Genomic DNA, 6,160 nt, shown 5'->3' on the forward strand with positions numbered 1-6,160 from the left:
TTAAGGGGTGAATAAAGGACACAAAATAATAAGAGGGGGGATACTGGGGTTGTAGGAAACATAGGAGAAGAAAGAATAGTGGGTGTGTATCACCAAAATTCATTACATGAATGTGTAGAGGTGCTATGATGAAACCCATTATGCTAATAAAACATAAATATTCTATTGGGTGGGGGGGAAATATTAAAAAATATATTTCCTCAAATTTTTAATGTAAACTACAGAGTCACCTAAAAAAAAATCACAGCATTTGGGAGATTAATGCAGAGGGAAATGAGAGTTTGAGGCTAGTCTGGGATACACAGTGTGACAGTATGGAAAGAAAGAGAGAAAGAAAAAAAAAAGAGGAAAAAGTCAGGCAAAAAATTATTGTAGTAAGATCAACACAGTCTGCTGCCTTTCCTGGAGAGGGGGCTTCTGAAGTTCGAAAGTCACTCCCAGGCAGTGAAAGTCTCATGTCACTGAGTCCTGAAGCAGTACAGGATGGTTTCACCAGCCGAAGAGGAGCTGAAAAGGAAAGATACAGTGGGAAAACCGAAAAACAGCAGAGGCTGGGAAAGAGGCTCAGAAACATGGTAGAACACAGTGAAAGGGGAGGGACACAGCCGGACACAGCCAGTGAAATCCAGTTGCGCTTGACTTGCTGTAGCCGCTTCCTGAAGGGCTGTGGGAGAGTGGGTGAGGAGGGGCGCTTACGAAGATGTGAGCATGCTGATCGCCAGTTCAAACTTCTTTTCCTGGAGAGGCATCACATGGGTCCTGATAAGAGTTAAGATGTAGGCCTCTTTGACAGAGGTACTAACAGCACAAAATGAACAGCAAGTACGAAACGCAGCCATTTATTCTGCTCCTAGAGACCCTGAGATTCATCTCTTGGCTTCCTGGGCTTATTTTCCACCAACAAACTTGCTGAACGCTTCTGGGAGCCAAGTGCTGGCTGGGGTAGAAAGGTTACCAAGGCACAAGCTACAGATGCACAGTTTCTCAAGATGCAGGTAGATAGGCATCCTGCCATGGGAATGGAGTTCTTTCCTGGCAGGAAACTTACTGAGGCTTCCCTTTGTCAGCTTGGGGCAGCAGCATCGTCTGCACATACTGAGAAAATGGTTGGATTTGGTGGAGAAGAGCACAGACGTCTGTAGTATGGGACTAACATGGCGATGTCGCCTTGCCTGTGACCTTCTTCCTACAGCCTCTCCACTGGCTCACCTTGGAGATAGATTCTCTCAGAAATGGGAGGAAGTGGGCATTTCTATACGGCAGGCTGGTGCACGTCGCCCCTCTCAAGGGTGGCTTTATCTGTAGCACGTAGGCTTTTAGGATAAACCGGGGTCTCCACTTCCCTGCTTTGTTAGTGTGTGCTAGGAGACATTTGTTTATGTGTGGCCTAGAAGCTGCCAGCCACTGGGGAGGGCAGTCTGCCTGCCTGAACATTCTTCACATGTCGGTTTAGAGGTGGACTTCATCATGTCGGTTCTTCCTTTTGACATTTTATTTATTTATTTATTTATTTATTTATTTATTTATTTATTTATTTATTTTTGGCTACTTGTGAGCACATTGTTTTAAAACAAAGTTAATAGTGCCAGTTAAAATGCCTAAGAGACACTAATCCCCTTAATCTCCTTAGCTCCCTGCTCCATTACCAAGCAACCCATTCCTCTTGGAATGAACTTCTACACTATCTCTACCCAGGACTTAGAGGTCTTCAGCTCAGGCCAGCTCCGACTTCCAGAGAATAAGGGGCTGCAGGTTGAGCTGGGTTCTTTTGCATGTAGAGTAGAACATGTGTCCTTCTTTTTTTATGTATGGGTAAAATGGACACGGCTTAGAACGTTGTCATTTCAGTCTTTGTAAAATCGATAGACTTGGGGCTGGGGAGGTGGCTCAGTCCATAAGATCAATAAGATCACTTTCCAAGTCTGATGTCCCAAATTCAATCCTTAGAGCCCACATGGTGACAGGAGAGAAACCATTCATTAAAGGTGTCCTCTGACACCAACATACATGTGCTGTGGCATAGCTGTGCCCCACCTACAAATTAATAAATAGCCATAAAAGTTTAAATGTTTTATTTTGTACAAATCACTAAATATCTGAGATTTAACATTATACCCCATCCCTTGGTGAACACTTTTTTTTAATTTGTTTTTTATTTTTTACTTATTCACTTTACATCCTGCTTACTGCCCTCCTCAGTGTCACCTCCTCCCACAATCCTTTCTCCCTTCCATCCCCTTCTCCTCTGAGCAGGTGGACACTACCCTGGGTTCCCCAACTCTGGCACATTAACTTTCTGTGAGGCTAGGTGCTTCCTCTCCCACCAAGGCCAGACAAGGCAGCCCAGCTAGAAGAATGTAGCTTTTTTTTTTTTTTTTAATTTAAAGAAAAATTTGTTGAAGATCTGAAAAACAACTCCTACAAGATTGACTTTTCCATAAAACTTTAGCTACATGATGCATCTATCATGTTAAAACATGCATTAGACACAAATACAAAACCCATGAAAACAAGCCACCATTCTTTAACAATCGAGCAAAGATAAGATGCCTAAGGAATGACATGGATGACTTGCAAAGGATGGGCTTCTCAAGCACCATTTAAAAAAAAAGCACAGATGGATGAGTGTTCAGTTATATGCACTGAAGTGAACCTTTGGCACTAGGAATCAGAGCATTTTGTCATGGAGCATCAACACATATTATAAAAGGGAGTAGTGTCAAAAAAACAGAGCCACCAGCATTCGAAAGCAGCGTTGTCAACCTGGCAAACACTCTACTGCACGTCTCTCTGTTGTCATCACTGGTACACCGGTGGAAACTTTGAAATGAAAAAAAGAAAGAAAGAAAGAAAGAAAGAAAGAAAGAAAGAAAGAAAGAAAGAAAGAAAGAAAGAAAGGAAGAAAAAAAGAACAGTTGCTCCTTTTATTTTTCTCTGTTTAAAATCAAACAGAAAACAAACATCAACTCCGTTGGACACTAACGATCTTGAAGCACATCATTTGTACAAGAGAAGGACTAAGAACCAAACTTTACCGAACTCCAAGCACGAGTGAGAGAGAGAGCACGCCCCTCTCACAGCTTTCCGAGGGTACTCAGGAGCAGCCGCTTCATAATGACTGGCACTGAACAAAGTTGCAGAATTCTTCACCGGGTACTTGAGGAAATCTTGTAGACAGTTCGGTAATAAAGCAAAGCTTTTCTCATCTAGAGGTGTATAGGTCAACATCACTCCAATTCGCACAAATCATCTCAGCAAATGTGGCGCTCCGTACATGGGTGCATCCGGGAGATCAGAGAGAATTTCAGCATACTGTGGTCTCTCAAGTTTGTAGAGTAGCTGAGTGCCCAACACTACATTGAAATACCCCTTCACGCCTGCCACAGCCTCATGAACAGCGTACTCCTTATCATCTGGGAACCCACAGTCTTCTTGGCAGGAAGATAAAATGCTGCTTTTGTCTGGTGATCAAGCCCCAGTCATCCACAGGCCACAGTTTCAGCTCTTCAGGAATCTTCACTTTAACTTCAGCTCTGCTCATGCATATTTCTTCATTTTCATAGAAATGGTAGGATCTACCCGGGCTCTCTCCTTCCTAGGAGGCTGAGGTGCCTCACGGGTACTGCCACCATCTCCATTTCCAGGTGTTTCCTGCTTGCTCTTTTTTGTTTTCACTTTAACATCTTTCTGTTGCAGACCGGATGCCTTCCTCCCTGGAGCAACCCCCTCTCATCTTGCCCTCTGCGTATTTTTTCCTGATTGACCTTTTGAGGTTCTCGCTGTTTCTGCAAATTGGTGTCCATGTATTTGAATACTCTGCTTTCTGGCGCCCATTCATCCCAATTTTTATTCCAACCACTGTAATGGATGAAGTATTTCACTTGTTTGTCCTTTATGGCAACCTTTACACACTTTGCTTCATAAAGAAGAGGCCCATGAAAGCACAGCCCTCGTTCACCCCTCCTGGAAGTTAGGCTTCGGGTTCTGCTTGGGCACCATTTATGAGTGATTCCCGCCCTCCTCCTTCTCCCCCCACTCCCTCCTACCGCCCCCCTACTCTCTGCCCTACCCAACTTAGCCTCAGATGTGCCTTCAGGAACAGCGAGCTCTACATCCTGGGGGGCGAATTGCTGTGCCATCTGATCTCACAGCACAGCGACCTGCGAAGCCGCCACCAGGCAACAGCTTTTAAGATAGTCCCTGCTTCAGTTGTTCGGGACCCACATGAAGACCAAGCTGCACTCCTGTTACATATGTGCAGGGAGGTCTAGGTCCAGCCCATGTATGTCTTAGTAAACACTTTTTAAAAAGTATAACTCACAAAGTGCCTCACAAACTCTCTTTCTTTCACATGGTAGTTCTTCGTTTCTTAACGTATTCCCATCAATTTATTTTCAGAACTTTAAATTAACTTTAAAAAATTATGTATTATTAGTGTGTGTGTGTGTGTGTGTGTGTGTGTGTGTGTGTGTATGTTTTGTCTGCGTGTATGTCTGTGCACCATGTCCCTAGTGTCCTTTCAGGCCCTGGGGCTGGAGTTACCATGTGGGTGAGTCCTCTGGAAGCATAATCAGTGCTCTTAATAATGGAGACCTTCCGTTAATTTATGTCCTTTGTTTGTCAGATCCCAGCTAAGCTATGGTGTGTTTTATTAGTGGAGACTGCATACAAGATTACATATTAAGTAGATATATTTATTTGTAATCAAAGCAAATGAAGTATTGAACAAAGTAGGTAGTAAATGCAATTATTTTTAATACTTTCTATATTTTTATGCTATTGCATTATTTCAGAAATATGAAACAATGTAACCAATCCAAGATAATAAACCAAAGGCTTTGAAATTAGAATTAAGACTCAACCCCATTATTTCTGAGGGAAATTGTATCTTCTTAGGGAGTGGGTGTGGCACCTCTTTGGGAAGAGTACTTGCTTTCCCTCTGGATTCAGCCCCCAACACTGAAGTAAGAAAATGAAGGAAGGAAAGAAGTGGGAGGAGGAAGGAGGGAAGGAAAGTCGGGGAGAGGTAGGCCCCTCGAACTTCATCCTTCCTGAGGAGAACTTTTCCCACAATTTGGACTACACCTCCCCGGTATGCCTTGAATCTCCTTGGGTTCCAAGAATGGTTTGTTCTGTAGACTAAGGTTGCTTCCCCAAACTTTCAAAGCAGTTCCTGGAGTATGAAGATGGAGTGCATCATAGAAACTAGCTCCAAACACCATTGTGAGAGAATAATGAATGGCAGATGCCCAGCCTAGTGGCTGCCACATGGCCTACTCTGGTTAATGTTGGCCCTGCCTTTGAGAGTGATCACTCAGGCATGGGCTGTTTAAGATGAGGACAGGGGTGGGAAATGGGGTGAGGGAGACACCACAATACTTCACAAACTTGTTAGCTCAGTGGGACAACACAAAACAGATCATAATGACACAAGCTGACAGAGTCTGTGTTTATCAACTCTTCATCCTCAATGGCCCCCAAAGCAGGAAAGCAAGACAGCAGGGACAGGGACTGTGCCCTCCGTGACAGCTTGAAGGGTCTGGACAAATCTTCTCCTTTTAAATGTAAGAAAACAAATTCTCTGTTTTAGTCACATTCAAACAGGTCAGTAGCAGGCTGCTCGGATGGCTTGGCAGTCATCTTATCCTTGATTTATTATTTTGCTGTGATTAAATACCACTGCCCAACACTCTTAAAGAAAAGGTTTCTTTTTCTTTTTTCTTTTTCTTTTTCTTTTTCTCTTTCTTTCTTTCTTTCTTTCTTTTTTTTGTTAAGCTCATAGCTCACATTTTAATTAATGACAGACTGGATTGAACACTTCATGCAATGCAATGTGAATATTGTACAAAAGTAAACAAGAACTCCACTTCTTAGCAAATATTGTGGAAAATGACTACAGTTGCTAATAAGAACTAAACATCTCTTCATGTGTTTACTGTGCACTGAAACACAGCCATGCCTTTGCATGTGTTCATGCCGGGGCTTGCATGTAGTGCTCTTTTATGTTTTTTTTTTTTTTTTGGAGGCTAACAGGTAACACATATGGAAATATTTAGTGATGTCTATTTTTTATTTTGAATTTTGGAAATCGGCTTCAAAGAATCCAGTTTTCTCTGCTTGGTACACTAAATGCACACCTATTTTAAACTTCTTTGAGAAA

The 6,160-nt window shown here is 42.7% G+C and overlaps 1 pseudogene across 1 annotated transcript; it reads right to left on the reverse strand.

The window, feature by feature from the left end:
• Positions 1-2,997: 2,997 nt before the first annotated feature.
• On the reverse strand, positions 2,998-3,999 carry LOC110339017 (annotated as a pseudogene). Its single transcript, XR_002381322.1, has one exon. The product of XR_002381322.1 is annotated as a mortality factor 4-like protein 1 pseudogene (transcript).
• Between the last annotated feature and the right edge of the window lie 2,161 nt (positions 4,000-6,160).

The sequence above is a fragment of the Mus pahari genome, chromosome 22 (genome assembly GCF_900095145.1).
Source record: "Mus pahari chromosome 22, PAHARI_EIJ_v1.1, whole genome shotgun sequence".
In the NCBI taxonomy this organism is placed as follows: Eukaryota; Metazoa; Chordata; class Mammalia; order Rodentia; family Muridae; genus Mus; species Mus pahari.